General features: G+C 40.5%; 1 protein-coding gene across 6 annotated transcripts in view; it reads left to right on the forward strand.

The window, feature by feature from the left end:
• Window positions 1-24,194, forward strand: part of LOC119648236 (talin-2) — a 108,485-nt gene that overhangs the window by 12,038 nt on the left and 72,253 nt on the right. For 5 of the 6 annotated variants that reach the window (XM_038049861.1, XM_038049859.1, XM_038049862.1 and 2 more), the window contains exon 2: window positions 7,723-7,937. The exons of the other annotated variant lie outside the window; for it this stretch is intronic. The gene's annotated coding sequence lies outside the window, so the exon portion shown is untranslated. The remainder of the gene's footprint in view (window positions 1-7,722; window positions 7,938-24,194) is intronic. 6 annotated transcript variants of the gene reach the window in all.

A 24,194-nucleotide genomic window follows, 5' to 3' on the forward strand; every position in this document is an offset into this window, starting at 1 on the left:
CATTTAATGCGCGGCGGGCCAGTGCGTTCCTCACGCCGTTTTATCGGTGGCTTAATTCGCAGGACAGCAATCAACGGCCGATGTTGAGGTGCGATGGTCTCATAGGGAACGACTTTGCAATCAGTGACAGTGGTAAAATGTTGGCGTCTTATGAGAATATAGTCGATTTGCGTTTTATTGTTCCCACTATAAAATGTGGGAAGATGAGACAATCGTTTGATGAACCATGTATTCATAAGTACAAGGTCATGGGTGTCCGCAAAATCGATTATACGTTCGCCACCTTCATTGCGCACTCCGAACCCCTTTCCCCCATGGCACCTGCTACCGTCTGCCTTTTCACCCACATGACCATTAAGGTCGCCGGCAATGATTATGTAATCATCAGCAGGCACGTGACAAGTCTTTTCATCGAGAAGTTGCCAGAAGGCATCTTTCTCGGCATCAGGTCGACCTGTCTGTGGTGCATACGCGGTGAAGAAGTGAATAGTGCGATCAGCTGATATAATGGTGAGCTTCATCAGCCGATCATCAAATCGTTCGACTTCTTTAATGGCATCACGGAAACCCTCTGAGATGGCAATGCCAACACCATATTGAGTGTGTGGGTTACCAAAATAGAGAAGTTTGTAGCCATTTTTACCGCGTTCGCGTTCAATGTCGCAGCTTTTGGCACCAGACCATCGGGTTTCTTGCAGAGCGCAGATGTCAATGCACCTTTTCCGAAGGGCTCTTGCGAGTTCCTCGGTCTTTCCAGTTAGGGTACCAACATTTAGCGTGCAGACACGTATTTGTTTTGTTCGTTGTGTGCGGACTAACTTGCTTACGTCCTGACGCCGTCCATGCGTCAAGAACCCTTGCCCATTTCTCGACAGGACCGGGGCCCGTCCTGCCGCGTCGACTGAGGTGGACGCCCTAGCATTTCTCCGAGGCCTCTGACTTAATCCGATCATCATGTTTGTAACGACATTCTATGCATTTTCTTGGTCGACCTGTCGCGGGGCCTGTCACCAAGAGAGATCAGGTAGGATTTTGCATAGTAGAATAAATCCAACTATACTCTATTTATCTCTTTCCCTGATCTCAGCATTTTATTTTTGTTTTACTGAGGATAGTACAGAGTACGTTGCCTCAAACCCTCCTCCTTTACCTGGGCTTGGGACCAGCATACTATGTTAATAGCATGGCGGAGTTTCAACAAGCTAACACTGAATGTCAATAAATGCCACTGGATGTGCTATTCGCTTAAACGCTCCCCAACATCCTTTTCCTATTCTCTCAGTGGACAACGCCTTTCACTACTGACCCCCTTCAAAGACCTGGGTATAAAATTCGATGACAAACTTCGTTTCAATTCCCACTTCGTTGACATCATTAATAGAGCTTCGAAAATGTCTGGTTTTTTCCTACGTTCCTTCTCCGACTTTACCTCAATCTAGCCCTCCTTAACACTCTTCAATTCCCTTGTCAGAAACGTCCTTGAATATTGCTGTGTAATCTGGTCCCCCTTCCGCATTCAGGACTGCCGCGCTCTTGAAGTTGTTCAACGTAAATTCACCCGGACCCTCTTTTACAAAAAGAACCTTCCACGGATTCATTATCCGTCACGACTCCGCACTCTCAATCTCCCTTCCCTATAGCAACGCCGCATCTTCCTTGATATGTGTACTCTTTTCAAATTCTGCAATTGTCTGATTGACTGCTCCGCCAACTCGGATATTATTTTCCGTATTGCCTCGTCTTATAACACGTAGTGCGGACATTTTTGATGTACCCTTCGCGGAGCTCGAGATTTATAATACTTCCACTCTTCGATCCCGAGGCTATGCCGGTCCTACAACACCTTACAGCTTGGGTCCTTTGACTATATTTCCTTTTCTAGTTTTAAGTGCAAAATAAGCCATTCACTTGCTCCTCCGTCTGAGGACAATATGTAATAAGGAATTTGTTTTCTGTGTATTGTCCTCATTAAATAAATAAATTATATCAAGCACGACTGTATTCCGTCATATCAAAACACCGACCAAATTTCTGCAGGTCTTCCTTTGCTTAATAAGGAGGGATCTTGCAGTTTCGCTGTTTAGCTTTGGGATGGGAAATATGGATTGTGGAACAGCTTTTCTTTCACAGTTATAAGGTAGTATTAGTTAGTTTGATATTGACACTTGTAACTAGTTCACTTTTGGGCTCTATAGCAGCATTTAGGTTTATCTCCTCCGTAGGAATTTGGGTACAATTATGGGTCAACTGACTAGGTCTGCATAATAAAGAAATCCGTGAGCGATACCACAACCGTCTGGTTATGGATAAAATCTGGCTCAATAGGTTGCGGTGGGTGGGTCATTTAATCCGTATTTTTGAGCATGAACCAGCCCGGAAAAGTTTATAAGGGCAATATCTATGGTAGAAAAAGAAGACGTGGCGGACCCTGCCTCCGATGGAAAGATGGCGTGGGCCAAGATGCCAGATAGTGGTTAGGGATGCTGAATTGGTTGGAACTCGTCGCAAAACCGGGGTCTTCTATAGTTCCTTATTATGGGTGGTCTAGTCTGGACACCAGCTGTTGCGCCGTCGATGATGATGAGGTCATAGAAATTGCATTTGATGCTATTTATTATCTCTGCAGAAAAGTGTTCACATGACGCACGGGATACATGCAGTACTTCGGGATTTTTACGTAGAAGACAGTATTCACTGTTTGTTCTTGAAGCAAAAGTTCTTGATGAACAACACCTTCGCTGTCCAAGAAACTATTAGCGTCATTTTGATTTTTAATCGACTTTATATTTGCTTTGTGATTACATGGCGGTGTCGTAGCATTCCATTCTTCATAGCTTTTGGCCAGGAGTCAGCATTTTTTGGAATAGTTTTTGCAAACTCTTAACTTACTATTTAATCGGCCATACCAGAGCCGTAAAGCTCTCCTTGACCACGAAGATGTTCTTGGCTTGCCAACAATGGAAAGTTATATTCTTGTGAAAAAGGGTATATAGTTGAAAATAAGACCGAGGGTCCACGCGCGAAAAAAGCCCATTGTGGCTCTTTTAGGTTACGTATACCTACGAAGAATAATGTGTGGGGAATTTCAACATGAAGATTCGAAATATGCAAAAACAATCAATTTTTTTTAATCCCGAAAGTGGATAGAGTTCTATCCATTTCCATCGGGGGTAAGAACAAAAAAGTTTACTACAAAAAAAAATTACGCTATGCACAGCACACTCATCATATAGCAGCTATTGAGTCTCTAGGAAGGTGCCACTAAACTGACCGTCTAGTGTGCATGACTGATCATGACCTCATCCTCAATCCACAACCACAGTTGGCATATTTATTGGGCAGACTACGCAATATGTAATAGATTTAAGATGTGAGTTGCTATTGGACTATACCTAGTTAGGGCTGGGCCCTCGCAGAGCATAAGATCATTTATTTCTTTTTCAGTCAAAGTCTTGCAGCTACCGGATGATATAGGGAACACTTGAATTCGTACACCTCGAATAGCTAATGCTATTGTCAAGATAATATCCCTATGATGTGGCGTAAGAGACTAAGAGCAACAGCAAATGAGTTCTACTCCTTGAAGTGGCCACTCGCACAGATAGAAAAATTTGTCACGGACCTTTCTATCAACTCGAAAAATATTATAGCCGACATCGAGCCCATGAAAGCTGCTTGACTATGTTTCAGTGAGAGCAGTACTAGGTAGCACTTCATTATCAACCTGAATTCGTTAGGGTAATCTAGAAGTTGAAATAATGCGGAAATGTTGATTGAGTCCATGCAAATTAGCATTGATGACTGTATTGCATTTGTGCATACGGCAAAGATATTAATGACAGCGAATAATAACATTTTTATACATATTGTTTGCTTCCTGTCATGCATCTCTTCAATTGGGTATAAACGTTTAGGATTAGTTCCTTGTTTTTTGGAGTCGGAAAATGCAACGTTTATTTGTATAGCGATGCTTCTAGCGCTTGCAAAAACTTGCTATTTATCGCAAACACTGGGAATATCTTATTGCATTCACCAATGCAGCTGCTCAAGACGTCGCTCACTTCGCCAGTATTTTTTTTCTAGTTCTTGCAAATATTGATATTTCGGGAACAACTTATTCCTTTCAACAGTGCAGACCTCCACCCCTGAAGAAGGAAATACGTTGTTTCCGAGATATTAGTATTTGCGAGAAATAAAAGTTACTAACGAAGGAAATGAAGTCGCCATTGGAATTTTTGATTTTTAATGAAAATTTACCTCGGAGTATATGCCAGATATTTGTTGATGGTGAGATGGTTGCGTTGAACGTAATTACGTTACCTTGGGCTCTCATCTTGATTTGTTATGGATCTAAGCCCTTCTTCAGAGGTTGTTACTCCACAACTAGTATTTGTTTACCGCGAGAGCACGGGGCAGTGCAGAGTCTTCATGTTAGCCCTTCTTTACAGGTCAGATGTACAGTTTCGTCTTCTAGTTTAGGTCCATCTGTATAAGATAGTGTGTGGTTCGTCAGATGGTTATCACTTCAAAGATTCCAACTCTCCTTGACTATTGTGGTCTTCACTCTGGGAATCGAATCAGACTTTCAGTGACATAAGTCATTGCCCACCTCCAAGGCTGGGGGTTTGTGATTTTGTTAGTAATTTTGTTATGCTCGTATGCCACAGGTGCTCATATGCCGTTCAACTGAAGCTTTTCTGTTCCAAACCTCACTACACAAGTGGACTTGAACCAGCAATGATTATGGAAGTCTACATGGAATGCCTTCGCCTGTGTTACTTGTCTCATATTGATCTGAAGGAAGTATTATTGAAGACACTACATCCATTAGAACCATTATGGCGGCCTCTCTCTTGTTTGTTACAATCTCAACCTTTGATACTAGCTGATGTAGGGTCGCCTTAGAATTTTCCTAATTTGCAGTCATTCTGATTGCAAAAAGGGTGGAGGACATTAGCTCCTCTTTCATGTACTTTTCAACCAGTTTTTCCAAGATGTTTTGAAGGAAGGCTTTAGAATTTTTACACTATATGCTTTATCTTGCCTTTGCTAGGAGGATTATTCTAACCTGCCTTACAGCATAGTCTACTGTAATATTGGCTGGGTGGTTTTACCTGATTGCTTCTCTATATGTGGAACATGGCGTGGATTCCACCTGGACTATATGGTTTGTATGATTCAAATCAATTTACCACCCATTTCACCCTATTCAGCGTCACGATTAAATTCGCAAGTCTTTATTCGCTTTATTAAACGAAACCGTTTCATCATTCATTATTAGCTGAAATAAGCCATAGCAACCTTTTTAGTACCAGCTTTCTAGCGCCTTTAGGTTGTAATCATTTATTTTTAGCACAAAGGTCACATCATTCCCATCTCATTTGGTGCCGATACCTTCCACACTTCACTTTTGAGACCTGTGTCCAGTAAGTTGCCCTTCTGGATCATCAGTATCCAAGATGTCCGTATTTGGTATTTAGATCACTAGGTAGTTTTGGGCTTGGTTTTAAATTGATCTGAGATCCACCAACTCGCACAATGGCATCATCTAGAGGCAATCTTTAACTCGCTGATTTGCGCAGGTCTAAATTACAACGCTTTCCAAAAAGTTACCAGTGAGTGGCTTCCAGAGAGGCTCAGGATAGCTGACATTTTTACGATGCCCTGTTTGCCCTGTTTTGGAACCGAGAGTGTTTTTTATTTTAATGATTCCCTTTTTTGTTTCATTCGAAATTTCATTGTCAATTCACGCTTTTATCCTGGGATGGGTGATTGTATAGGTTTCTCTCTTTGCCTTGTTCGTTCTACAATTTTTTCGCCTTTCAGCTCTAGGCAGCCTTTTTCGGTTAGTCCGTTAAGTTCCCCAACCACATACCGTTCGACCTGTTGGTTACGTTGGAAGAGCCCGCAATGCCCCCGCTCAGTAGTTGAACTGAATGCACCATCCACGTACCGGCAACCGGCAACATCATTAGTTCATCTCTGGGCGTTGAAGGACTTGAGGCGAGAATTCGAGATATTTTTGTGTGTGAGCATTAATCAAAAATGTTTATTAGCGATAAAGATGCCCATAAAATTCTCGCTCACTGCCTAAACAAACATGGAATCTTCGCTGGCAGCCTAAACAAACGTATCTGGCCGGTTGACCGAATCATTTTTCATTTGATCATCGGCCGCTAAACAGTTAAAACGGACAGAGCAAAGTTATCCCATCCACGCAACGACCGCCGGTCAAATGTAGACCCTTCAGACGTAACTGATCTCTATGGTTTTACGTGGGTACCTGTCTCGGGGATTTAATCGCACGGCTTCCTTAAGACACGGATTGATTTTGTGACCACAATCAGAGTCCCACTGCGACAAGCTACAACGGTACCAGTCTATACCGAGTGCATGGCTCAGCATTCATACGAGTGGATGCAAGACCTACCTAAACCTCTACGGAACTAAGGAGCACGGCTCCCGTGTTGAAACGCAACACGATGTCGAGGGCCGAAGGTTTCTGTTCGCTTGAACGCGGTCACAGCCCCCATGAAGCTCCCACTAGGGGGCCAACTGCAATAATCGAACTGAATGCACATACAACACCAATTATCCTAAAGTATGTAAATTCAGGGGCTATCCCTGTTCCCATGGTACCAGTATACCCCTGGTAAGGTTTCATGACCTATTGCTACTTCAGATGAGTCCCCGTGCAGACTCGGGTCTGATCGCCCTAATTAGGCTTTTGGAGCGTTCGCCTACTGCATCACGGCCGGCAAACCATTATGATACAGCGTTTCGCGGTGCCACCAGTATGGAAGTTTTCCTCGGCCACTTGATTTTGGTTCGTCCGACAAGGTTGCCGCCAAGTCTTCCTCATCGCCACCTCTGAGCACCAGACGTAACTGACAGGCAAAACTGTTCGTTGATGGCGGGCATTAGTTTCTTTATTCCGAGCTTGGTTTCAGTTATGGTTTTGTCTACAAAGTGTATATGGCCACTGTTGTGTTCAGTTGGAGGTATTGGCATTCCGAATCACCCTAAGCTGTGCATTTCGTTTTCCTCGGCGCATAAAAGCTAACTCGGTCCCGAGGTTTTGACCCTCGTTGCCAGAAACAGGCAACGAACCACGGTTGACGTGTTATATGCCTCGCAACAACCTAGTACACATCAATTATTGAGAATTGAAATTCGTTTTCATATTATTACTGCAGCTCAGAATTATATATTTATCGTCTCCTTTCTCCAAGGACCAACTAATCTCTTCCTGCACTGTCTTATCAAAGCATTCAACGTCTCATCAATTTTATCTGAATATACTGTTCCCGCTATAAAAGTCTCTAAACTATCGATTTTGTACAAAATCCTCGTCCTTTTCGCACTTATCTCGTCACACTAAAAATTCCTTCATGTGTTTCTACCATAGAACATTCACGGAGAGAGTATAACTTTCTTTTGGGAAATCCCATGGAAAACTGGAATATTCTCTGTCGCCTAATGTACATGTATCACTGAATGAATGGTTTTCCCTGCTATCCTGCGGAACACGAAAAAGGTAGAAAAGTGGGAGCAGTGTAAATGTAGCGCCAATATAATGTCCTTTTGATATAGTGTAGGCACGCGAGTGTGTATTGTCACGACTTTGAATTCGGAATGTGACATTTGAACTCATAGTTTTTAGTGTATTCTGTAGAGTTGTTTTTAGTGAGTGTATTGTAATTTGTTATTTTTTTGTTGCAGATAAGTCGAAAGTTTTTTTTTGTTTTTGTAAAGAATCAAAATATCCTGCCGCGAGTGAAATCAGCTGATGGAATTATATGTATGACCGATTCTGTTAGTCCTTGTTCAACGGGTTCAGTGCGGTTTTTCCATTCGAAAATTGAATAAAGTGCGCGCATGCAGTAAATGGATTTGAACCAGCTTTTCTGAAAACTCAACAAATCGAAAATTTCATGGTAAATAGCTTCTCCAATCTGCTTTAATTCTGTATCATATGTTTGTAAAGTACCGATCATCTGGCGTATCATTTATAAGCTACTCCCAGTTGGTAGACAGCGTGGGCAATTTTTCACCTACTTCTAGTAGTGGAATTTGCCTGTGTGGGCAGAATGATTTTTATATACAGAAAATGGGCTTCCTGCATTGGATTTGAATTTTGATATGGCCTTACACACATTGATTAGTTGTATGATGAATGATTCGGCGCGAATTTAATTGAGAATTTAGTGACACTGAAGAGAGATTGTCATCGCTACCTTGCTATAAACTGAACTGTGTATGCTGTGCGAAATTAGGGTAGTATAATAATATACACAGTCCCATTGATTGGTGTCAATAAATATATTTACGACTTTAAATCAAACTTTCTCTAAACCAAATTTCGAATTAATTTGTCTGTGCACATCTTCAACTACATTCCAACAAGCTGACGATTAAAATCAGTTCATTCAACCGAAAGACTTGTTCAATGAACTCCAATGCAACTTTCCTTCTCCTTATAAGCAACCTCAATAAAGTTAACCACCAAATGCATTTGGTTCTTTTCCCTCATTACACAGTTCGAGCTTCTTTACAGTCATCTCTAAGAAGTTAGGACAAAGTAAATTTCCTTGAAGATGATATTTCTGCTTGATAACAAATGGTGCTCTTTTGATCATTTTCGTACACTCCTCACATGAACCAAATATAAAAGAATATTTGACTTTGGCAAATGACCAACCTAAAGGACCATTTACGGACTTTTGCCATTTAGAGAAATACCGCACGCTTCTTATCTTAAGATTAATCGATTCGTTCCTAGAGCGGATTTTTCAGTACAAATCATATAATCGAATATTTGGTATTGTCCCTTTTAAGATATTTGGAGACCTTCAGGAGGTGTATTTGATTAGATCATTTGTGATCCATGAGTTTTTACGTTTATTACGCTAACAACTCAGATTCAGATTATAGATCATGTGTACCAGCATATGATTGCTTCGATGTGCTTTTCAACATTGTATCCTCATGAAGAGCAACTCGTTAAATGAAAAGAATGAATTGTTGAATTGTTAAATGAAAAGAATGACTTGTTTGAGATGAGTGCAAGGTCACATTGTTAGGGGCAAAAGATGATCTTGTGAAGGCTGATATTTTTCCTCTTATATCTGCAGAGAGTTCTGACAAACAAATTATTATTATTTTAAATTAACTCGTCCTGTGATCCTCTAATATCATCAAAAAGATAAAAATTGCACGCGCACCGTAAATATTTCCGCGAACAGAGATGAGTTTTAGTAATAACTGCTAATTAAATTCTAATTTTGGCATATCATCATCTTTGAGTATATTTTTTCTTTATGGATGGAGGTGGATCTCTTATAAAACTAAAAGAACACTAAAAACACTTCAATTCTTCTGTTCATTTCCGCGCGGGACTAGCGTGAAGTATTTATTACCTCGTGGAGATAGTTGTGTTCTGCACTAGCAGGTTGCAAATCTCGTGTTTGTCACATTTTCGAGTTCAATCCAGCTCCTGAAGCTTCTCTTGTATCCATGATATTGTTGGGTTTCCCACGTTCTAATTCGCTTCTGACCTCAGCATCTCCTCCACGAGATTACGCCGTCTGATAACTACATTGAAGGCACCGTTTAACTTTCTTTTCTTCAGCCATGAACATCGTTTGCTAGATCTAATTGAATCGGTATGCCGGACGCTGTTCCGATTTATTCCTTTCTACTTTCCCCGGTAGCACCAGGAATGTTGGTATCGATCACGGTGCTATCCGTATTCCTTTAAGAGTCCCGCGACGAATTTCGACTGCTGAAGAATGGCAACACTGTTTTTAGCGGTGGCCTACCAAGATGGAATTATATCTAAAAGGATCCATGTCAATCTAATATTTACTTCATTGTTATCTCTCATAACATTGATATCACAGTGGTCAAGCTTCACACTATCGAGGCACTGCTGTCACCCCCAACCTCCTTGGATTGGTGCCTTGAAGTGTTTTAGAGCATCTTATTCAAGATCGCAACGGTACACTACAATATACTATAAGAGGCAGTGTATTCAAAATTGCGTTCACCCGTGAGTATTATGCTAATTCGAAATTTAACAGCAGATTCGACTGGTATCTGACATCTAGTCACGATACAAATCCCTCTGTTGTCAATGAGATTTGAACCGCGACTCTTTGTTATAACAGTCTAGCGCTCTCGCACTCATTCTTATACTCCTCGATATGTGCTTCATTTTTCTGAGTATCCCATAGCCAATTTTTATCCGCGGATAGACATTTTATTAGAAGTTTTAATGAACGCCGTCACCTTTGCTAGAATTGTGAGCTGCACAATACTCATACACCTAGTTTCAGTCACTAGGACGTTATATTTTTCGATGCAAGTAACTGTGTTGACGACGGCACGGTTTTTGTCGCATGCCCTGGGTTCGAATCCAGGCCACGGTCGTGGATGTCAGGGATGGTCTAAAGGGAGTAGGATAGTACATTGGGTCAAGAAAGGCCTGAGTAGTGGAACTACGGTTGGAAACAGATAAAAAACTAGGAATTTCGTATAGCAAAGTTGGTGCACTAAAAGGTTCTAGTAAGTTAAAGAGCCGTAGAAATCAGCGGACGGAAGTCCTTTGCTTACCTATCTTAAACGTTCTACAGGGTGCGTACGGTATTTGAGGACAACTTGAAAGTATAACTAATTAGCTTTTAGTTTGGACATGAATTTTTTTACACAACATTAACTTATTGTATATCGATAAACTCATTCAATAAAATTTCCATTAATTGCAATTACCTCTTCGATCCGGGTCCGGAAACGATTGCATGCCCGAATCAAATGCTCTTTGTTCATATTGACCATAACGGTATTAATTGCAGCCTTCAGAGAAGAAATAGTGTTATGAGGATGTTTGTTGTTTTCATGTGCAACTACGCCCCATACGTAATAATCCAGAGGATTAAGGTCTGGGTAGCTAGGCGGCCATAAGTTCTGTGTTATGTGGTCATGGAAATTTTCAGCCATCCACTTTTGTGTCGCCATAGCTTTGTGTGAAGGTGCAGAGTCTTGTTGAAAGATCTATGGGCTGTCACCGCGAACACTATCAATCCAGGGTTTCACTACTGTCTCTAGAGCCTCGATGTATGCAGCAAAATTCACTCGAAGTCCTTGAGTAAAGAAGTGAGGTGGCATGACATGTTCTTTGTTGCTCACAACACCCAAAACCATAACAGCAGCTGAAAATTTCGTGTGCATGACAACAGGAACCATTCATGTCATTTCTGTGGTTGGCCTTTTGGTCTTGGTCAAAATTTTTTTCATCAAAAAAAAAACAATATCGTCTCAGGCGCTTCAGGGTGGTCAATTTTGTTTAGAAGTCGTTTTGATCGGATAACTCGCTGTTCCCGTATTTGCTTCGCCATAAACTGTCGTCTGCGCAAAACGTAGAATTTATACCGGAGATCTTCTTGGCCGAGTCGACGGATAAGACGGTCAGAAACATTAAGCTCCCTCGCAAGGGTCCTCATTGATTTTGAAGGGTCCTCGTCAATGATCATTTCCACTTCGTGAATAAATTCTGCAGATCGAACAGTGTCAGAACATCGCACGTGTTTTTTACGTTTTGCAACAGATTCTATATCACCGCCTAATGCTTCCAATTCACCGCGAACCTTATGAACCAAGGAACGGGCGCACTTAAGAAAATTAGAGATTTTTAAATCGGTGTGATTTGCACATATAGTGACGGTAACCGCATGTTTCTTCATTTCTTGAGTTAAGTAGTAGTCCTCTATGTATTATCTGAAAAAGAGCAAAAAGGAAAGTAATGGTTTCGGGAAATTATAGCGACATATATGCATGTCGTCAAATACCGTACGCACCCTGTATATATGCAATCCCCTTGTTCGCGGCATATTGCTTGGCTTTCCCAAAAAATATTCGACGGTACTTATAATCACATTTCCAGAGAGTTTTGATTTTTATATGGTTGTATCTTTATCTTTAGGGTTACCTCTTACGGCATGTGGATATAAATTAAAAAATTCTTTCTAGTTGGCATCACATATATTTTCAGCCATATTAAGTAGTTATGTAGGTTCAATTTGCGCCTGTAGTTGAATTCATAGCAGAATTTCGAGACATATTGCTGTTTCCCTGTAATTAAGAAGCTCCTCTTTGTGAAATTGGAACGTTTAGATTTAGATAGTAACGTCCAATTCACTCAATTATGAAGAGTGACTCTCGCTGATGTTTTTACCTTTTTTTAATTAGTCTGCCTGTCTGTCTGTTTGTCTGTCTGTCTGTCTGTCTGTCTGTCTGTCTGTCTGTCCGTCCGTCACACGCATTTTTCTCGGAGACGGTTGTAGCGATTGGCACCAAATTTGGTAGAAAGGTGGGAACTGTGAACGCTCACGCATATAGTGAGTTACATCCTTTTACGACGAATTTAAGGGGGGGTCCCCATACATGCAAAGGGAGGGTGTAAATTTTTTTTTCATAAAATATAGTCATGTGGGGTATCAAATTAAAGGTCTTAGTTTTGACATTTGTTGAAAAGGTGGGGGGTGCGGGGGGTTGAAAGTGGGCATTTTTTTAACGAACCCATTCTCAGAAATTACCCAACCGAAAAATCTGAAAAAAATCAGGGGGCTGTCACTATACGGTGCCTAGGCTCCGAAATACCCTCCATACTGATACCTGTTCAAATAAAGTTAATAATAGTACATCATTATAATTTTTAGTAATTGACAGGAAAACCCCCCTTACGTTCACCCTAGAATCACAAAATTTTGCAACAATATAGGTTACAGCATAGAGCATGATCCTGCCAAATTTGGTAAAAATCGCACTATTACTAACAAAGTAATACTAGGTCAAAGCTGTCGCTTCTCTGCAAATTCGATACTATGAATGTCAATATCACTTGAAAGTGGCTATTTTCACATAATATATGCATATTTTACGTGTTATATGCTAATGGGACAAATGTACACCCAAATCTCTTTATAAAAGAAATATACAAAACCTTTCATACCTGAAGCGTCTAGCTTCCGGTTTCCCGACTTGTTTCAACTTTATAGTTTGCATTAGGTTCCCTTTGGGCCTCTCCTTGTTAAACTGACACTCATCTCACAGTTATTTTTCTGGGCGAAATTATTCTTGTTCAATCATAATGGTTTTCTTATCCTTTGTTTCGTTCGAAAGTGGGGTCGGATCGTTCAAGCATTATGATCTGTTGATCACTATATATATAATGCTCGGTGATGTATCACTGAAAGTCCTTAGCTAATCTTTTGCAAAAAATTTGGCATCTATCACTAAATCCATTTTTTTCCTTTGAGAAGTATGGACACTTTTATTATTTGCGAGTGCCATATGGAGACAAGAAAGAATTTCAACTAATGTATGGCCTCTTGCGTTCACTTCTCGATTAACCTCTCCGGCATTGATTTTAACTCTCTCTCTTTCTCTCATTCTCTGGTAGTTTTAGTGTTCTCGGTTAGACCATACTCTACTGTATAGATCTCTTCGGAGTCGGTTTTTTTCTCGATCACACTGTGGAAGAGGAGGTCCTGAACTACTTGGTAATGTTTCAGCTTTGGGCACACTGTTAAAATACTCAAACACCGGTAATTTGCTATGTGAGCGCTGTCGCTACCTGCAGGACAGTTGTTTTTTTCGTAGTTACGACTTAGTTAGGATTTGACGTCTGCGCTGGTTCAGTTTTTGGCTAGGTATTAACATTTTAAAGATACGGCCGGCAAAAGATCCAACTGATTAACTTTACTAGCAAGGATAGCTCTCTCAAATGTCAAACTTATTACCGAAATTATTGTATCGTCTTACACCTTCCTTAGCCTTAGCTCTTTTGATTTATAGTAATCTCATCAAAGTAAAAGTATTCAATTCTATTTTGTTCTGCTAGTTTTTTGGCAACAAGTCGCCTAATGTAGTTAACCTAGATCCATTAACAAACTGTCTGGTTTAACCTTGTACAGGACCTCACATACGCTAAGGTCTGATCTGGTCATTTGGTCGGCGTCTTTTCTCTGGCTTTTTCGTGCTTTCCATCTCAATCCAAGTCGAGTCTTCAATGCAATGCCATGTTTTGACGAAAGTCTTTCATGAGACAGCCTCCTTTGCTTGTTCTGGAGACGTTCTCATTTTTCGTTTTTAACATTTTATTTACATTTCTTTATATTTCCTCGATGGCCTCCCTTTGTCTTTCATGGAGGTCTGGAATTTTCTTGATGTGTGCCCGTCTGTTTCCAATTTTTTACACTAAAACTTCTGTATGATGGTCGATCCATTCGATAGAAGGAGAAAACCAACCCAAAATGAAAGTACATTGGGAGTAAATGTGGCGCTAATGAGAGGAGATATTCCAAAGTCCTTTGGAGCGATTGCTGTCGAGCGTCAACTTTTTTGAGTTGTTTTCATGATTACACTGGGTGACATCGGTGCCATGTGTGATTCATAGGACACATTAATACTTGCTTATCCACTTTTAGTATACAACAGTCTATGATTTAACACCAAGTATTATCTCACTAAAATGTATTTATCCTAATCATGTTTGATTTTCTATTGAACTATTCTATTAAATCCCAATAAAAGGTAATTTGTTGATATCTTTCCGGTGGTGGTGTGTCTTGATCCAGAGATAAAGTTCCGAGAGGTGGTTACCCAAATTTAATGAAGAATTCATAGAAATGCTACTATGAGGTCACTTAAACTTCTCTTTTTTTCGAGCTATTATATATTTTACATTGTGCGGATATTTGCTGATCTCATACATAAGTTGATGCATGATGGACTAACAGCATATCTAAACCCCTTGCTCTCCATACAATTCAGACTGCACTTAACTAAATATAGTTGCCTGAGCCCATCTGTGGAAATGACGTCATTTCCCATCGTTCATTCAATATACAGATTCAGATATCTACGTTTGCAGAGAACGTACGTCGGCGTCGCGCCGTTTACCATTTACGAGTACATTTATAACTCGATGTTCGTGATCAAAACGATATAAATTTGCATAGACATTGACAAAAAGAGAGAGGAGGAATACAGATAAAAAGACAAAATCAAAACATATACGACAATATGAAGTGATTTTCATTCATAACGCCAAAAGAGGGAAACACTTGTTTAAAATTTACACACGTTAGAAAATATCTTCATACATATGAGCACGACATACTACGGGATAATAAATGCAAGCACATCATCGTGCTCGGTTGAACCGTGTCTTTTTGTGTCATCTTGAAGAATGAAAGTGGACGTGATTTCTGAAGATTGCTATTACCTCTGCTGCTCCAAAAACATAATGGGAAGAAAAAACAGATCAGTTCGTCTGAGAGAGACGTGTAAAGTATTTCTAGCTGCATTTGTTGATATTGGCTTGCTAGAAAAACATAGCTTTCATCCTCTGGGCAAGAAAGTATCTAAACTCCAGCTAAGTTACGTGTACAGAGTGAACTGAAAACAACACATATTCGTCCAGCTTTGCATACTAACTAACCAAACATTTTACATTCCATCACTTGAGTACGAAACTCCAAATTTGTAGCTTTGAATTTTAATCTTGTTTAATGTAGTCGGAAACTTTATCGAATCGCATCTCTCTGTATCGAATTTCGAAAAAATATATGGAAATGCATTGGAGCATTTCCAATAATCCAATTCACTTTTCGTGAACTTTGCACTGAATGGATGATGGTGATGCATTGTGAGGCGTCAAAATAATTCCTTTTGATAATGACTTGTCTGAGGTAGTTAGTAATGGGGAGTTTGATACTTCCAATTCGTTTTGACTTTGTCCCTGGAAATAATCCAAATCATCAAAACTTTGTTCTTGATCAGTTTATTAGTAGGCGATTGGCATGATAGATCCAATTGAGCCAGATAATCGTCTCTATCCTTATTGGGAAACCATTAATGTTGTCGTTTATTTGAAAGTGAGACATTTGGTACTTGTTTTCTTCTGACGTTTCTAAGAGAAGGCTCCAAATTATTCCCAATGATAAGCATGCGTTTAATGGGCGGATTTCGGAGCCATGGGTTTTATTCCAAATAATCTGAGGTCTTGGGAAAATATGAACTAAGAGGTCTTCTATTTGTAGTTAAGCCTAAAATTACAAAGCTTTGTACTGATGAAGGGGGAAAGTTGCTCCCGAAATATATATCTACACTGTAAAATAAAAATTGTAGTTTGGAGTAAGCTGCTGGTCTATCAATTTTAAATTATGAACTATTTTCAAAAAAGCCGGGTCTTGGAAATTGCAAGACTATAGTCCTCCCTTGAAGTATTGCTCACTTTTAAAATAATAGAAATAATGGAAAAATACTGCAAGAATACCTAGATAGAATTTCAAATCGCTTAGAAACGAGAACGATCTTCCTTTCTCTTTGCGCTATTACAAACTTGTTGTTTTTCTTGAAATACTCTTCGGCGCCGCGCTATTATATTGTTCACTGTTCGCTGAAATGCGACTACCCTGAAACCCTGAACCCTGAATTGTCACACTAAAAACGGATGTCCTTTGAAATTTTAACGATCATCCCTTTTACGGTCTTGAATGAAGTGCTCTAACACACTTCAAGGCCCTGTTCCAATATGGGTTGTTGCGCCAACGATTATTATTATCCCTTTTTTCAATTCTCTTGGAAAGATCTCGAACTCCAAAGATTTCCGTACTAGTGGAGATAGAAGATCTGCAGTAATTGCAGATGAAGCGGTAAATAACTCTCCGGAGTGATTGAGTGCAATGATGGCCGAAAAAATTTCCTTTCTGCTTGGAAGAACAGTCCATATCAACATGTCACGGTGATTAATCACTTCATGTACAAGAAGTGGAACTTCACCGGATTAAATTCAGTTAATAACTTTGGTGAAGTGTTCTTTTTACCTCTTCACTGGATGAGAAGTCCATCATCAACGTCTTTCAAAGGACCATCGAAAAGTTTGCGACCGCATGCAAGTTCTTTCGTGATGCGGTATACACTTCTGATATCACTGCGTTCTGTGGTATCTTCTGTTTGCCTGACCAACGCAATAACAATTTCCCTTTTGTCACGGCGAACTTTCCGGGATTTCGCACGATATCGGAGTTCGAGCACGTCATACCCACCATGAATCGCAGCGATCAATAGAATTTTCAATTTCTTCCGTTCATCGATCCGCTTCCACCAACCAGGTCTGTTGGCGTCTTTTCGTGACATGGCCTACGACCTGCACAGTACCTGAGAAAAGAGCACCAATATTCAGGCGGGTTTCTGTCGTCAGATCAGTTAGATCATACAAGCGGTCGATGTTGAAGTTGAGGGTTGCAGCTCTCCAATTCTGTGAGAAGTGGCGAATGCAACACGCAAACAAACGTAAGCGACTATCAAAGAGTGAGACAACTTGTAAATCTACTGTTGTCGGTCAGTTGAAACTCAACTAACTTTATGGCAGGCTGTGTACTCGAAAAATTTTGACGTAGCGATGGAAGCTATAGAATTCCGCAAAACTCCCATCATTATCGTTGCCATCGCCAAGAGAGTGCTTCTTTCCTCATCACCTGGGGAAGGAAGGGTGTTGTTAGAGCCCACCTTGACATTCAGGTCACCTATCACGATTACAATGTGACCTTTAGCAAGCCTCTTCTAAACTGCGTGTAATTCTAGAAATCATAGTATGTTTTTGTTAGCCAAAGATCTTTGACGTGAGGTCAGTCCTTATCCGAGGTATCGACTTTTTGGTAGCAATAATGTTTCTAAATTTGCAGATTGCTAGCCCATAAATTTCTATCCCTTTTAATCACCTTTTACGATAAGCAGGGAACCCCCCCCCCTCCCCCCTTCTCGCCTTCTCGCAAAATGTGGTCTTCTTTTGTAGTCAATTAGCATGTGAGAGCAACTTTCTTTCAACAAAATTACTAAAATGTGTCACTAAAATCATTTCTAGATTACTCACTCTTGTGAAAAAACTTATCCGTAAATCTCAAAATTTTTCGTATCCTCGCCCTGCGTTGACATTCTAAAAAGAAGCAGTTTCGACTAAATCAAATTTTTCCACTTAACGCATCCATTTTGCAATTCAAATAACTTTTAGCAGTTGAAAAGGAACTGAAGCAATATTTCAGACCCCCAAAGTATTAGCTTTTCAACGAGCACTTCCAGATGTAATCGACTGCAAGGCACCTATCGTCGAAGTTTGAATGAAACTTCTTCCCCAACTAAATATTTTGATAGGGTTAATAATTTCAAATTCATGGAAATGTTGGTGATTAATTCGATCAATTATCGTAGAATTAGAGGCTGAAGTCGGTTGGAGGTTGCGCTGATCTGCTTCTATTACATATTACATTTCTTGGTGATGATTTATAAAAATAAATTTACTATTTTAACTAAGTGGGGGATGAAAAGGTGTAATAATAATAAATGTCATCGTATTTCCATTTTCCATATAGCTGTTAACATTTCCCTAGAAGAAAACATGACAGATTATCCTGACCACTGAGCGAAAAACCTGTCATTAGGAGGGAAACATCCGGGAAATTCAAATACGGAAATAATCAAATTTTAGACTCTTAAAAAAGTGACAAAAGTATTTCACCGACACTCAAATTTATTCTAAACACAATGACAATAGGATATTTATTTGTTACAGATTTCAGTCAAGACCTGTAAGATCCAAGTGTTGTTGCGATGAAAATAGCAACAGGATAGATGAAGGTCTGTTCGATTCCCTAATGTCTCCTGATTTTTCTCATCTCGTTTAAAGTTTAGTTACTCCAGATTGCAAAATCGTTCTCAGAATTTTGAAATTAAGTAATTTGCACCTACAGCTCTGACATCAACACAGGTTGATGTATTGGACTTTCACCGGTTTCTGAGTTCAACCTGGGTCCTTTTATCAAGGAGACGTCTTTTAAAACTCTTAATGGAGAATAATAATGCCTATTGAATCGCGTTTCAGATACACTTTTTTAAGGTTATGTGTCTGTTCGTTTGTCTGTCTGACGCATCTTTCTTGGAGACGGTTGTAGCGATTGACATCAAAGTTGGTGGAAACAGTGAACGCTCGCGCATACAGGGAGTTACATAATTCTACGTCGTACTTACATGCATAAGGGGCTGTTAATTGTTTTTCATTAAAGATAGTCTTGTGAGGTATCAAATGAAAGGCCTTGGTTAGTACTTTCCGAAGCCGGTCTTAGCTTTGACATATGTTGTATAGCTTGGAGTGCGGAGGTCGAAAATTATCATTTCTTTAACGGACATATTCTCAGAAACTACCCAACCCAAAAAAAAAAAATTTGGAGTTCGCCACTATATGGTGCCTAGGCTCCGAAATACCGTCTATAAGGATATCTGTTCAAATCGCAAGTAATACAACATGAATGTATGAGTTATAATATGTCAAAGTTGTCACTTCTTTGCGAATTCAAACATTTATGCAAATATTACATGCTACGTACTAATTGGGCAACTGTACATTCAAATGTTTTTATAAAAGCTTCCGGTTTCCCGACTTCTCAGGTATGCATATTCAAATTGTGAACTGACAAAAAAGCAGCAAAAAGAGTTTTTCTCTTAATATTGGGTACTTGGTGGATCCCTTTTTGCCTACTAATTTAACTAGCACCTAGTATTCTAATAATGTGGGGATCTCTCGGCTTTTAATTGTTCGAGCCGCAGGACCTTCATCATTGGTTCGAAATAGTTGCGGCAAGTTTTGAGAAATTGGGAGAACAACAATTTATAAATATTGGAAATTTAACTTCTTGACGCATTAGTGTTCATTCATTCATCCCTTATGGGACTCGGCCAACTCTCGGAATTTCTAACGAATCAATTTAGGTTCACATATTTATTCTTCAAGAAGTGATTTAATTCGACTGTCACTTGCTCCTCCTTAGTTAGAAGCCTTTGCGTTGCGAATGTGCCTTAAGATTAAAATCCTTCAGGTTGAATCATTGGAATTCGACACTGAACATGAGCATGACATGACATGACAACGTTGCCTCCGAAAAGTGCGCTTATGTAGCCCTAGTTCCACGTCGAAGAGAATTGGGAGACCCACTCGACAACCCAACTTCTCCATGATCAATAGCAAGTGAAGTAAGTGCTCCAAATTGTTAGTAGTAAAATTACGAAATTGTAATGCCAATAACCCTCCATCGCATCTATTGACATCTAATTGGCATTAGGTGCTACAACATTAAATACTATCTTCAACTTATGAAATTTCCAAGTATTTTGTTATTAAATGTAGTAAATTGGTTTCGACACAAATCTAGATATTGACTGCCATAAGTAGAAGTGCTCGCGGCATTACATAATTGTGAAACCATCCTACACATCAAGTGCGTGGGCTCTCAGATATTTCTGTACAATAAACAGGTGACTTGACTCCCATGGCAGCTACCACCTTCAACCTAATCAGCTCGAATCGCAAAACGACTTTCCATTTTACGCTGCACCAGTCTAAACAAATTAGAACTCTATGAACTTTCAGTTAGCCTGAAGTTACACCCAACCGCCCATAAAATAAACTCAAATTGAAATATATGAAATGAAAATCTTGGCAACGATTATTTATGTTCCAATTCAGAACTGGGAAAACTAGTCTCGAACCACCAAGTGAATTCGTACATTTTCCGTTGCTTTTACAACATGAATGACGATACCATCGGAAACGTTAGATGCTCTTAGTCATGAGTGACTTTGAAACAGGTTTTCCCGAAAATATATAAAGAATACATTATATTCGAAACACATGATTGAGGAAGGCAGCTCGGAAAAGGGGGTGGTAAGATTTAAAAATATAAAGTTTATGTTTACCTTCAGATTTATTTTTGAGAGCAATCGGTCTGAAAATGCTTACAAATGTGTAGGATAAAATGAGAACATTTTCGACGCCGGGCGCATAGACGATGTTATAAATTATAGAAAGAATCACGTTAATGAAAAATGTATATTCGAGCCTAACCCAATTCAACTTCAAACAAAAATTTGTAATTTCTTAGTTATATTTGTCAAAATAATTTGGACATTGTTTTTCTTAATATTATAAAAGTGTAATTTCAATCGAAGCGCCATTTACACATTTACTTAGCGAGTTTTTTTGAGAAAAACCTTGACGTACCCCATATGTTGGTTCTTTTGTTTTAAATTAGCAAAATATTCGACTTCTCGTTGTTTTTATGGTACATCACTTCTGACAAACATGTGTTAAATCTTGAGGTCCACTTCTAAAAATACGATCTGATGTCAATACACTTTCCTGAGAGCTACAATACCGGAACTTCTTGCAGTGAAGTCTATCGTTTTTAGGATTTGTTTTTATTTGAAAATATTTCGAAAATCTTTTGGTTTTGTACACCGTTGATCTAATCTCCCTAATATCCTACTGAGTTGAAACAGAATATGAAAGTGAATTTGAAATCATTGGAACACGGAAAAATCAAACTGCAAATTCTAAAGAATATCTATCATCATCATCATCAACGGCGCAACAACCGGTATCCGGTCTAGGCCTGCCTTAATAAGGAACTCCAGACATCCCGGTTTTGCGCCAAGGTCCACCAATTCGATATCCCTAAAAGCTGTCTGGCGTCCTGACCCACGCCATCGCTCCATCTTAGGCAGGGTCTGCCTCGTCTTTTTTTTCTACCATAGATATTGTCCTTATAGACTTTCCGGGTGGGATCATCTTCATCCATACGGATTAAGTGACCCGCCCACCAATAGGTTATTGAGCCGGATTTTATCCACAACCGGACGGTTATGGTATCGCTCATAGATTTCGTCATTGTGTAGGGTACGGAATCGTCCATCCTCATGTAGGGGGCCAAAAATTCTTCGGAGGATTCTTCTCTCGAACGCGGCCAAGAGTTCGCAATTTTTCTTGCTAAGAACCCAAGTTTCCGAGGAATACATGAGGACTGGCAAGATCATAGTCTTGTACAGTAAGATGCTTTGACCCTATGGTGAGACGTTTCGAGCGGAACAGTGTTTGTAAGCTGAAATAGGCTCTGTTGGCTGACAACAACCGTGCGCGGATTTCATCATCGTAGCTGTTCTTGATTGTGACTTTCGACCCTAGATAGGAGAAATTGTCAACGGTCTTAAAGTTGTATTCTCCTATCCTTATTCTTCCTGTTTGACCAGTGCGGTTTTATGTGTTGGCTGACTCGTCTTCGGTGCTGACGTTGCCACCATATATTTTGTCTTGCCTTCATTGATGTGCAGCCCAAGATATCGCCCCAATTGCCGCCTGCTCGATCTGGATGAAGGCAGTTTGTACATCTCGGGTGGTTCTTCCCATGATGTCGATATCGTCAGCATAGGCCAGTAGTTGGGTGGACTTGAAGAGGATCGTACCTCTTGCATTTACCTCGGCATCACGGATCACTTTCTCGAGGGCCAGGTTAAAGAGGACGCATGATAGCGCATCCCCTTGTCGTAGACCGTTGTTGATGTCGAATGATCTTGAGAGTGATCCTGCTGCTTTTATCTGGCCTCTCACATTGGTCAGGGTCAGCCTAGTCAGTCTTATTAATTTCGTCGGGATACCGAATTCTCTCATGGCCGTGTACAGTTTTACCCTGGCTATGCTATCATAGGCGGCTTTAAAGTCGATGAACAGATGGTGCAACTGTTGTCCATATTCCAAAAGTTTTTCCATCGCTTGCCGCAGAGAGAAAATCTCATCTGTTGCTGATTTACCTGGAGTGAAGCCTCTTTGGTATGGGCCAATGATGTTCTGGGCGTATGGGGATATCCGGCCTAGCAAGATAGTGGAGAATATCTTATAGATGGTACTCAGCAACGTGATACCTCTATAATTGCTGCACTGTGTGATATCTCCCTTTTTATGTATGAGACAGATAATGCCTCGTTGCCAATCGTCAGGCATTGATTCGCTGTCCCATACCTTGAGCACAAGTTGATGAACCACTTGGTGTAACTGGTCGCCTCCATATTTAACCAATTCGGCTGTAATTCCATCGGCTCCTGGCGACTTATGATTTTTTAGCCGATGAATTGCACGGACTGTTTCTCCTAAACTTGGTGGTGGCAGTATTTGTCCGTCGTCTTCAGTTGGCGGGACCTCCAACTCGCCGATGTTCTGGTTGTTCAGTAGCTCATCAAAGTACTTAACCCATCGCTCTAATATGCCCATTCTGTCGGAAATCAGATTTCCCTCTTTGTCTCGGCAGGATGAGCATCGAGGTGTATAAGGCTTCATCCTGCTGACTTGTTGGTAAAACTTGCGCGCCTGGTGCGGTTGCTCCCTGTACTTTTCTAGTTCATAGACTTGTTGGTTCTCCCAGGCTTCCTTTTTCCGTCTGTGAAGTCGCTTCTCCACTCGACGGAGTTCGTGATAAGTCTCTGCGCGTGCCCGCGTTCTTTGAGAATGCAACATTACTCGGTATACGGCATTCTTCCGTTCCGTTGCTAGCTTACATTCATCGTCAAACCAGCCGTTCCGACTCCTTTTGCGGCTGGGGCCAAGTATATTTGTGGCCGTATCCATGATAACGTTCTTCAGGTGATTATGAAGATCATTTGTAGATGCTTCATCTCCAGGTCCTCTGTTGACTGCGGTTATTGCGACATCCATTTCCCTCTTATAGGTGTCGCGGAGGGTTGTGTTCTGGATGGCTTCAGTGTTCACTCTCACCTGATTGTCAGAGGGCATTCTAGGTTGTATTGTTATTCGAGCTCGGAGCACCATGCCAACGAGATAGTGATCCGAGTCTATATTGGCCCCCCTATATGTTCTGACATTCATCAAGGCTGAGAGGTGGCGGCGTTCGATCAACACGTGGTCAATTTGGTTGAAAGTGGTTCCGTCTGGAGAGGCCCACGTATGTTTGTGGACCGCTTTCCGCGCAAACCAGGTACTTCCAACAATCATTTCGTGTGACCCTGCTAATTGAATAATCCGCAGTCCGTTATCATTTGTTTTTTCGTGTAATCGCCTGAATACGGGCTCCTTCCCTACTTGGCTGTTAAAATCCCCAAGTATGATTTTGATATCATATCTGGGACAGGCTTCGAGGGTTCGTTCTACTGCCTCGTAGAAGGTATCCTTCTCCGACTCTGCAGTCTCCTCTGTAGGGGCGTAAACGTTTATGAGGCTTATATTTCTAAACTTGCCTCGCAAACGCAGAGTGCATAGCCGTTCGCTTACGTTTTCAAAGCCGATAACAGCAGGC

Source organism: Hermetia illucens, chromosome 2, assembly GCF_905115235.1.
Source record: "Hermetia illucens chromosome 2, iHerIll2.2.curated.20191125, whole genome shotgun sequence".
In the NCBI taxonomy this organism is placed as follows: Eukaryota; Metazoa; Arthropoda; class Insecta; order Diptera; family Stratiomyidae; genus Hermetia; species Hermetia illucens.